The sequence below is a fragment of the Gracilinanus agilis genome, chromosome 4, assembly GCF_016433145.1.
Source record: "Gracilinanus agilis isolate LMUSP501 chromosome 4, AgileGrace, whole genome shotgun sequence".
In the NCBI taxonomy this organism is placed as follows: Eukaryota; Metazoa; Chordata; class Mammalia; order Didelphimorphia; family Didelphidae; genus Gracilinanus; species Gracilinanus agilis.
Genome location: NC_058133.1, coordinates 182,880,405 through 182,892,088, shown reverse-complemented (window position 1 = coordinate 182,892,088; position 11,684 = coordinate 182,880,405).

Sequence of the window (11,684 nt, the reverse complement as noted above, 5' to 3'; positions counted from 1 at the left end):
CTCTCCCTCTCTCTCTCTTTTTCTCTCTTTCATTCTCTATGTCTTTGTCTCTGTCTCTACCCCACTCTCTCCCTCCATCCCTCTTTCCCAATCCCCTCCCTCCCCCTTTCCATCTTCTCTCCATCCTTCCCTTTATTTCTCTTCTTCCCTCCCTTCCTCCCCACTTCTCTCTCTCCTTCCCTTTCTTTGTTCTTTCTCGTTAGTTTTTGTTTATAAGCAATCCCTCCTTGAATCAATCCTTCTTATCCATTCCCCTTCTCATTCCCTCCAGTTTCCCTGTAACATATTTCTATGTGCAACTTTCTGTGAGCATGCATCCTACTTTCTTTGGCCACGTCACTGCTTTACAATTATAATCTCCTTTGATTTTTTCAACAAACCTATGAAGCAGGTGCTATTATTATTAGTATTCCCATTCTATTGATGAGAAAACTGAGGCAAACAGAAATTAAGTGACTTGCTCAGTCATGCAATTAATAATTGTGTCAGGCCACATTTGAACTCAGTTCATCCTAACTCTAGGCCTAGTCCTTTAGCCACTATTCTACTTAACTGCCCTCATACATAAAATATATGAAGCTTCATCTACAAAAAAGTACATTCGAGACACATAGAACACAAATCTCAAATGTTCCTTAAAGAAGTCAAGAAAGACTGAAATGACTGGAGGGATTTTGCAATGATCATGACTGTGCTGCATTAATATTATTTGATTTGATTTTGTTTTGTTTTTAATTAATTAAATTAATTAGAATATTTTTCCATGGTTACATGATTCATGTTCTTCCCCTCGTCTTCCCCCTTCCATAGCCAATGAACAATTCCACTGGGTTTTACATGTATCATTGATCATGATCTATTTCCATATTATTAATAGTTGCAATAGAGTGAGCATTTAGATCAGTGGTTCCCAAACTTTTTGGCCTACCGCCTCCTTTCCAGAAAAAAATATTACTTAGTGCCCCTGGAAATTAATTTTTTTTATTTTAATAGCAATTAATAGGAAAGATAAATGCACCTATGGCCATTACCTTTTCACTAGATTGCTGCAGCACCCACCAGGGGGCGGTAGTGCCCACTTTCGGAATCACTGATTTAGAGTCTACATCCCCAATCATATCCCTATCTGCCTTAATATTATAAAAAACTAGATTATTCCCAAAATAATTTATTGATTTAGTGTTTATGAATAAAATTGCCAATAAGATAATTTATCAAACTATATTAAATAGTAATTAATATTGATATAGAGGGGAAAAGTTTAAAGCAAATAATGCTTTTTATTTATTTATTATAGGACTTCTCACTACAAATTATAACGTAAGGCAGAAATCATCAAATCTATATGATAATTACATGTAAATATATATGTGTATATATGCACATACATACATGAATTAGTAAAAGGGAAGGTTCTATATGTTCAGAGATCATTTGTAGGTCAGAAGAGATTTCAAAACACAGGAATTCAGTCCAACCTCTGCTATAAAACTGCTATAAGAAAAGCAACAGTCCTGATGGGAACATTCAAGAAAAAATTACAATGAATATTTTTTCCAGATTATACTGGAAGATAGATAGATAGATAGATAGATAGATAGATAGATAGAGAGAGAGAGAGAGAGAGAGAGAGAGAGAGATGATAGATAGATAGATAGAAATAGAGAGAAAGAGACAGAGACAGAGAAAGATAGAGACACATAAAGAGAGAGAGAGAAGAGAGAGGAGAGAGACAGAGAGAGAGAGAGAGAGAGAGAGGGAGAGAGAGAGAGAGAGAGAGAGAGAGACTACTTCATGAGTACTTTAAGGAAACTCCTCCTTGGTCTGAGCTTCCCAAACTATTCAGCAGAAATACAGCTGCTAACTGTTTCTGCTCTTTCTCCTTACCAGAAATACAGTACAGTCTCATCTCTCTGTGACCATTCCTTTCTCTGAACCACTACTCTAGGGACAGGTCTTTTTTTTTTTTAGCCTAATTTGATTCTGTCATCCCAGCTCTATGGTACCAACTTGATGGGCAGTAGAACTGCCGGTAGAATTTCTGCTTCATTCACTAGTGTCAAGCTCCTCAACCTTGGAGCCTAGTTCAATCCTCACACTGGAAGCGTCCATACCACACATTGTCCCAGATAGATCCTGTCCTCAATGCCTGCATACTTCTGTCTATATAAAGCCAATATAGCCTGGGGAGGGGGGCGGAAACATTTCCTATGTGTTTTTTTTTTCTCTTGGATTTCTGCATCATAACTGCTTTTTTAGGTTTTTGTGGTACAGTTTCATGTGGGGAGGAGCAAGGGAAGTTGAACAGAACCCTCCACCTTGAATATATTTTTTAAAACCCTTACTTTATGTCTTGAATTCAATATTGTGAATTGATTCCAAAGGCAGAAGAGTGGTAAGGGCTAAGCAATGGGGGTTAAGTGACTTGCCCAGGGTCACACAGTGAGGAAGTGTCTGAGGCCAGATTTGAATCCAGGACCACCTGTCTCTGGGCCTGGCTCTCAATCCACTGAGCCACCCATCTGCCCCCTTTACTTTTCTTTGATAATTATGTGACTAACAATGGAATCTCTGGTTTAAAGGTTATGGACATTTTAGTCACTTTCTTTCCATAAATCCAAATAAGTTTCCATAGTCATTGTGCAAATTCATATCTCCACCAACAGTGTATTAATTTACCTCTTCTTCTACCACCCCTCCATCATTAATTATTTCTCTCTTTTGTCTTCTTTGCCAATTCATTGGGTATAAAACAAAACCTCACAGACAATCCGATTTTCATTTCTCTTATCATGATTTGTGGCAATATTTTATATAGTTGCAAACAATGTTCAATTCTACTCTAAAGAAGTTCTTTAGTATTGATCATTTATTTGCTGAAGAATGACTCTTAGCCCAAATCTTAGATGCATTCATTTTATTCATGTAAAAGCTTTGCAGTTTCATATCATCAGCAGCTAGGTGGCTCAGTTGATAGAGTCTTAGTATTAATGCTAGACTCAACTTCTTGAGTACAAATATGGCTTCAGACATTTATTAGCTGTGTGGCCCCAGGCAAGTCATTTAGTCCTGCTTGCCTCAGTTTTCTCATCTGTAAAATGGGTAGAGAAGGAAATGGCAAATTTCCCCAGTGTCTTTGTCAAGAAAACCCTAAATGGGGTCAACAAAGAATTAAACACACCTGAAAAAACCCATTAATATCTTCAATATCATCTATTCTATTCCTTACAATCACCTCTATGACTTGAATGGGTACAAAAATTTACTCCAAGAAATAGTAGTTAATGATATTTAATTGAATTTTTTTCTTTCTTAATATTCAGGTCATATATATTTTGAAAAATATTATTGTGATTTTGTAAGAGGTTTGTCTAAATCAGTGATGGGCAAACTACAGCCTGTGAGCCAGATGCAGCCTCCTGAAATGTTCTCTCTGGCCCCCCGAAATTATTCCTAATCTGATGAATACAAAGAGTAGGATACAATACAATGAAATACAAAGAGTTGCCTTAGAAACAGACTGACAGATGAGCATTTCCTTTCCTTTGTACCCCTCTTTAAAAAGTTTGCCCATCACTGGTGTAAATATAATTCATGCCATACTTATTTCTATCTTTTCCAATATTTCTTAGCAAATGGCTACATCTTCCCTGTGTGTATACAAATATATATACAAAATAAGTATGCATGTATGTATATGTGTGTGCACATATGTGCCTATGTGTGCCTATACATGTATACCTATACATATATATACCTATGGTTTATTGTACATTGAGCTTTTTATTTCAATTGTGGTAATTCTCCCTTATTTATTTATTATTTCCTTATTCATAAATTCATTTAAAAATATTTTACCCATTACCAAATAGATTTGAGGATTTCTTCCATATCTATTTATGGTGAGATATTCAATTCCCTTTTTCATACTTCACCTCATATCCTTTGACCTTTAAACTTTTCTCCTTCCAAATCAATTTAATTATTATTTAGTCTAATTTGATACATTTTTCTGAAGGTAGTTTGACAAACAGTAAATCTATAAATGAATTTAAGTAACAATTCAATATTTATTAGATAGTGCAGCATAGTCGTTATTACTGAATATCCCTCCAATTATCTTAGCTTTCCTTGATTTCTTTAAGGAGATCTTTTTTTCTAATTAAGCTAAATGTGTCTAGAGTGTGTCTTTGTAAATGGACATCCAAATGTACTTGCAAACCCTTTATGCTGTACTAATTTTGAAAGTACCTAAGTCATGCAGTTCAATACCCAACTTTTTTATATTTCAGGGTCTAGACACAGAATCTATCTCTCTTAAGAAATTTGGTGGGAAATATAGGATCCTTTACCTAACATTCAGGTTGATATGTGTGTGTGATTCATGCAAGTGGTATGAGAGATTAAACCTGGAGTATAGCAACTGAAATTTAGCTCTCCCACAAACATCACATTTGGGAACATTTAGAATTAATTCATAATCATACATTTGATACTTTTTTGTAAAGTGAATGAAATTTGATCCAATCATATACTGAAAGTCTATTAATCTTTTATTCAATGTATCTAAAATTTTAGTTATAAAGTGAGCTTTCATTAATATGTCTAAGAAGGAAAGATGTGTTAAATAGATGTAGTCAGTCAGCTTTTCCCAGAGTTATTGTTATTGCTATTTTAATTCCATAGAACATTCCTATTTTGAATCAATTCTCACATAGCATAGTTTTAGGTTGGAATTCTTTCAGTAAATGGACCATAAACACATATACCATCTATTTAAAAAAAACAATCTCTCATTTGGATACAAACGTTTCTCTAGATCTGAGATAAATTTCTTTGGATCCAAGCATAAAGGGTATTTAAAGTTTGAGTTTGTACTTTTAACTTCAAGAACATCAAATATTTTAAACATTTGACATTTGGCTTTCAATTTGTTAAACTAACAGTTATGTAACTTGTGGTTTTCAATGAATTCTTGAAAAATTTTATCAGGGAAATATACCATTGCAGCAGTAAGACATAATATCCTCTCTACCCAGATTTCTGAATAATTATATGTTCAGAAATTTAATGAAGATGGAATTAGATTAATGATGTATCACCAGAGCCCCTTAAAGTTGCAATAATAGAGAAAAAGTGAACAGCAACGGGATATAAGTGCCTCAACTTACAATGATAATGAGTCCAACAGTTTTCTGAAGTAGCTCTAAATCATATGTACTGAAGCTATAAAAAGCTCATAAGACATTTGAATGGGATCCTACACCTCCACTGCCCTAAAGAAATCATGCATACAAATGAGAAGGAAGCAGCCATGTTGCTTTATAAAAGACAATGATAAGAAACTGATTTAGTGAACCCATCTGGAGCTCAGAATTGTCTAGTTGGAGCCCAGGCAGAGCCATTGTCTTAGGGATGCAATCGGCACCAGTTTAATGTAATAACAAAAGTAAGACCATTAGATGATTAGATTAAATTCTGTGCTTCAGAAAAAAGGGAATATGTTTTCTATCTTCTTATTCAGTATCTTTGCATTATATATATATATATATATATACACACAAATGTATATAAATATATATAATTTATATGTATATATATGTATATATACATATGCAATTTTATATCCCATCTCCAGTTGGTGAGACTTTCCCTAGGAAGAAATTAGAGAGAAAGCTTCTTCAAATTAACTCTTCCAGATGAGAAAGGATCATTTGTAGCATTGTCATATGTCAATATTGATTATCAAAATATTCCCTCCCTGGGATTTCAAGAAACTAAATTTATTTAATGATTTCCCTTTCAACATGATTCAGAATTGAACTGCAAACATAGTTTTCAAAAGAAAATGACTAATCAAAATGAATATTAAGCAAATATTAAGAAAAGCAACTTTTTCTAGAATTATGTCAATCCTATGACTATTGGGTTACTTCAAATTAGAAGTTATTAAGGATACTATCTATCCTTTGACCTTAATTTAACTGATGAGGAAACTGAACACCAAAGGGATAAAGTGACTTTCCCAGGATCACACAAATTATAACTGGGGTTTATTCTTTTTCACTTATTCCAATTTCAGTGCTCTTTCTAAAGGACCATGATGCCAAAAAAAAAAAAAAGAAAGAAATGGTTTTATTTACTAATTAATTCATTAGAAATTGTGATCATTTATACTGATTGGTGTATTTCTAGACCTAAGAATCAGGAAGACCTGAATTTGAATTCTGTCTCTGACCTCAACTGCACAATCATGAATGTCACTTCTACTCTCTTGGCTTTACTCGTTTCCTCATATGTAAAATGTAGCTAATAACATTTGTTACATACCTCATAGAGATAAAGTGAGACTTAAGTGAGATAATACACATAAAGCAATCTTGTAAACTTTAATGCACCATATAAATGTCAGTTACTGTCATTATTATGTATATTATTGTCACCCATCTCTAAAACTGTAAGGGTAAGTTTTGTTTCTATTAATTTTAAATATTTTATTTTTCCAATGTAACATTCTATCATCTTTCTCAAGAAAAGCTTACATTTTTATAGTGCATTAAGGTTTACAAAGCAATTCTCTTACCCTCTAAGGTAGTGTAATGGGGCATGTTTGAGGGATAGAAATACATTTTATTTCCTTTTTTTCCCCCACTGATGCCTTTTTATTTACCTCACACACATTTCTGAATATACCTTTTACCACTTACCTAATCAGTAAGCTTACCCCTATAACATTTTTTTAAACCCTTGTACTTCGGTGTATTGTCTCATAGGTGGAAGAGTGGTAAGGGTGGGCAATGGGGGTCAAGTGACCTGCCCAGGGTCACACATCTGGGAAGTGGCTGAGGCCGGGTTTGAACCTAGGACCTCCCGTCTCTAGGCCTGACTCTCACTCCACTGAGCTACCCAGCTGCTCCCCCTATAACATTTTTAAAATAAAAATTTCAACAAAACACATGGAAATATAGTCTCTCATTTAGTCAGAAAAAGAGGGTAGTAAGGGACATCTAAGTGCTTTAGTGGATAGAGACAGTCCTGGAGATGGGAGGTCCTGGGTTCAAATCTGAGTTCAGGTACTTCTTAGCTGTGTAACCCTGGGTAAAACATTTAGGCCCAATTGCCTAGCTCTTACCACTCTTCTGCCTTGGAACCAATACTTAGTATAAACTCTAAGACAGAAGATAGGCTGTTGTTGTTGTTTTTAATTAGAATGAGTGCAAAGCATTTTTAAAACTTTAAAACATTATATAAAATATCATTTTGACGTATAGTATAAATGTCTTTTTTGTTTATAGTCATTATTGATTAGTAATTGATTCTAAGACAGAAGGCAAAGATTTAAGAAAGAGAGGGGATTTTCTCAATTTTTGTTGAAGTTTAAGCACAATCATTATAATTATACCACTATTATTGTTTTCCCTTTTACCTTATTGCAGTCATCATTTTTCTCCAGTTTCCACTTACTTCACTCTGGATATCCATACATAGTTTTGATTCCATTCTTCTCTGAATTTTTCACATGTGTAATTTCTTTCAAAATAATATTATTCCATTATATTTTCATTCAGTAACACAGTTGGTTTGGCCATTTCCATGGACACTTACATGATTTCCAACTATTGTTCACTATATACACGCATAAAAATACTGATATAACTAATGTGCTATCAATTTTAATTTATTTCATACTTTTTTATATATTGCTAGTTCAGGAATATGTTTTGATTATGCATATTAATTATTATAATAATTAGCATATTTTAAGACTGAAATGCAATTTAATGGCCCATAAGGTGAACAGGGAAAAAGGAAAAAAAAATTACATGTTCTAAAACTTTCATAGTATAGCATAATATTTATGTAGTAAATTTTAGTAGAGAGAGAGAGAAAAATTCTTCAATCTCTTTGAGTCACTGGAATCTCTTCAGGTCTCTTCAGTCTCTTTGGACTGTCTTTGAGCTTCAAGAACGAAAATGATGGCTAAAATCTGATTCAAATTCATATTTAAGTTTCATTACTTGATCCCAATGGCAGAGCTCTTTCGCTTTGTAAATACTTTTCTATGTATAATTTCTCTGATTTCTATTTACTATGGAAATGGATAAATGGATTTTCTTTCTACCAGCTATGTGTGTTCACTTTAACTGGTAATTGTTGTGAATGACATCAAGCCTTGGTTATAAAGCTTAGCATCCTACTTCCCTAATTAATGAATCAGAAGTTTCCTTGAACATGAAAACCACAGGCCCTAGATTAATAATATTTAAGAAGTAGACAGATACAATCCTAATGCAGTGCCCGCTCTCTCTGAGGAGAACAGAATTACCAAATTTCTGGTCCCAACCTCTTGTTTCTCCATCTGGCAGGAAATAAACTATTCCTTCAAGTAGGATGGAGAAGAAGATTAAAATGCCTATTTTGTTTCCCTTCATTTCAAACAACATGACACCTCCTTCTTACACATAAGGGTGAACTCCTGTTATACTTTATTAGAGGTTATGATTTAACATAATGTTATTGTTCTCCTGAAAAAAAAAAACAGTTCTTTATCATCATCAATGGGATGAAGACAATCATGACTGGTCCCCTCTTTACTTTTTGTTTGTTTTTTGAACCATTTTCCAATTTCAACCACTCACACAAGTCATGATCTTTATCAATCTCTGTTTATCCTTTTCTGTCCATCTTGAACATTCACCCACCCATTTCTTTGTCTATCTATATCCAAGTTTCCCCTCTTCCATGTCTAATGATTACAACCAGGATTGATTTTTCTGTCTTCTGAGCTTATTTAGCACTTAGCGTCTATACCAGGGGTTGTTTTCCTCAGTCTTAAAGTTCCATATAAAGATAAATTTAGAGGAGAAAGGGACCTTGGAGATCTTCTGATTCAACTCAGACATTTTATAAAGAAAAACATTAAGCCCAGAGAGGAAAAATAATACAGCAGAAGCCATAGTGGTTATAATCCACAATTAAAAGCCAATTTCTTTCATATTATAAGTTCGGGGTTCTTTCCACTGAACCATTCCACTTCCTTTTGAGTGGGATAAATAGCATGTTTTTCTCAGTAAGGTATTATTAGCCCTCTGATTTCCACCCTAATATTTTCAGGGTATAAAGAACTATGGTTTAAAGTATAGTTTTAAGTAGTTTTAAGACAGTTTTTGTCCTGACTAGGAGGAACCTTGAGAAAAACTTATCTACTCTAGAAGCAGACTTCAATCCAGGAACCAGTCCAGAAAGAGTGGTAGCAGGAAACACAGAGAAGCCAGGGAGGCTCCTGATTATGTCAAAAAGGACATTCCCTTTCAAAAATCTATCTGTCCTATTCCAAGCTGAAAAATCACATGATAGTCACAGGTTTTTGATCATGAGGGATTGGTGACACATAATATTGAAAATCACACACTCAAGATTTGAAGCTTAACAGCCCCCCTTGTAAGGGATTGGATGAGAGAGAGAGAGAGAGAGATGATTCAATCATGTGCTTAGTGATTATATCCTTGCATCAGGATCACTATAAAAATTCTGTTTTTCAACTGCTTTATCACATGAATTGATGGGGATATGATTGGGGATATAGACTCTAAGAGATCACCCTAATGCAAATATTAATAATATGCAAATAGGTCTTAATCAATGACACATGTAAAACCCAATGGAATTGCTCGTTGGCTATGGGAGGGAGTAGGACGAGGGGAAGCAAAGAACATGAATCATATAACCATGGAAAAATATTCTGTTAATTAATTAAATAAAAACTTTCAAATCACAAAAAAATCAATTTTTACATGCAAACTTCAGCATTTCCCTAGGCATCTTTAATGTATAAAGGAGGTGTTGGCTTTCTGTCTAGAGAAATGTACTAGAGGAAGGGGGAGTTTACTACATGGGTGCCAAAGCTGGCATACAGAGCACTCTTTATGAGCTGCTCTCCCTACCCCTCAGTTCATTACTAGAATGGCAGAGAAAATTGGGTGGGGTTGCTCCCCTCCCCCTCTCCACCACGCCTGATGACATTTTTCATATCCCCTGCCCCTCTGCCCAGGAGCCCAATGAGAGGGCACAGGGGATAAAATGGAAGGCTCAAAGGTGGCAGAGCTAGAGCTGAGCAAAGCACTCAGGTCACTCTCTTCCCCCTCTCAAAACTCACTGAGGACATTTGTAATGATTAAAAAATAAAAGAACAATAGAGAAAATGATCAAAGAAAAAAGATCTTTAATCCAGCAAGTTCTTCTCCTCCTCTCCACAGCTCCCCAACTCAAAGTCCAATTCAAAAAATCCCTCCCTAGTGTGAGACTGGTCCATTTATAGACCAATCCCACACCAGGAAGTAGGGGGGAGGGAACCCTGGGAGGTGCAAGGCAGTTTCCCCAGCATACAGTATTTTTTATTTAAATATTTTATTTTTTTAGAAAAATTTTCCATGGTTACATGGATTCCTGTTTTTTACTTTCTCTTTTACTCCCTCTTCAACACCTTATCATATCCAATGTGCATTTCTACTGGTTTTAACCTGTGTGATCAGTCAAGACTTATTACATATTATTAATAGTTGCATTGGGGTGGTCATTTAGTGTCTACATCCCCAACCATGTCTGCATCAACCCATGTGTTCAAGTGGTTTTTTTTCTTCTGTGTTTCCACTCCTGCAGTTCTTCCTCTGAATGTGGGTAGCATTCTTTTCCATAAATCCCTCAGAATTGTCCTGGGTCATTACATTGCTGCCAGTACAGAAGTCCATTACATTTGATTTTACCACAGTGTATCAGTCTCTGTGTACAATGTTCTTCTGGCTCTGCTCCTTTCACTCTGCATCATTTCCTGAGATCTTCCAAGTTGACATGGAATTCCTCCAGTTTATTATTCCTTTGAGCACAATAGTATTCCATCACCAGCATATACCACAATTTGTTCAGCATTCTCCAATTGAAGGGCATACCCTCATTTTCCAGTTTTTTGCCACCACAAACTACAGTTTTTCTTAAGGCACATTTCCCCCCTGGGATCCATTGGGAGACCAGTTTCCCCAATGGATCTTGCAAACACAACCAAACTTTCAACTAAAAATACATACAGTTACTTAAGTGGAAAAAAACAACTTGGGGAGAATAAGGAAACAAAAGAGAAAAAGAACAAAATGCATTAGGGGACAATCCCCTTTGATATGACAATGTACATTTAAAACAAATGTATTCAACAAAACAAATGCATTCAACCTTTTTTGTTTAAGAATGTGAATGGAGTCATTTTCAGAAGATTCTCATCAGCAAAGTTTGAAAACAAACAGAAAGTTCAATTCAGCACATCCAAAAGTTTGCTCAGGATCTCTTGGAGCATCATGTGGTCTCTGCAGGCATCTTTATGGCATCTTCTACATGCAGTTCACTTTCTGTATTCTGGGAGGCAGCAAGTTTCTTACCCTAAAATTACTTACAAAAAAACTTAAACTTTCCATTATAATTTAATAACACACATTCTTCACTTTATTCATCCCTCTGGCCAATAACCCAATCAAAATGCTTTCTCCTTCCCCTATGTGGGGAAAGGGGGACATGCCCAAAATTTGGTCAGGGGGAGGGGCCAGGCACTTATCTGAGGGGGCACAACACTTGGTCTAGGGTTAGGGGTGGTGGGGGGGGCCTGGCACTCAGTCTCTAAAAGGTTCGTCATCACTACT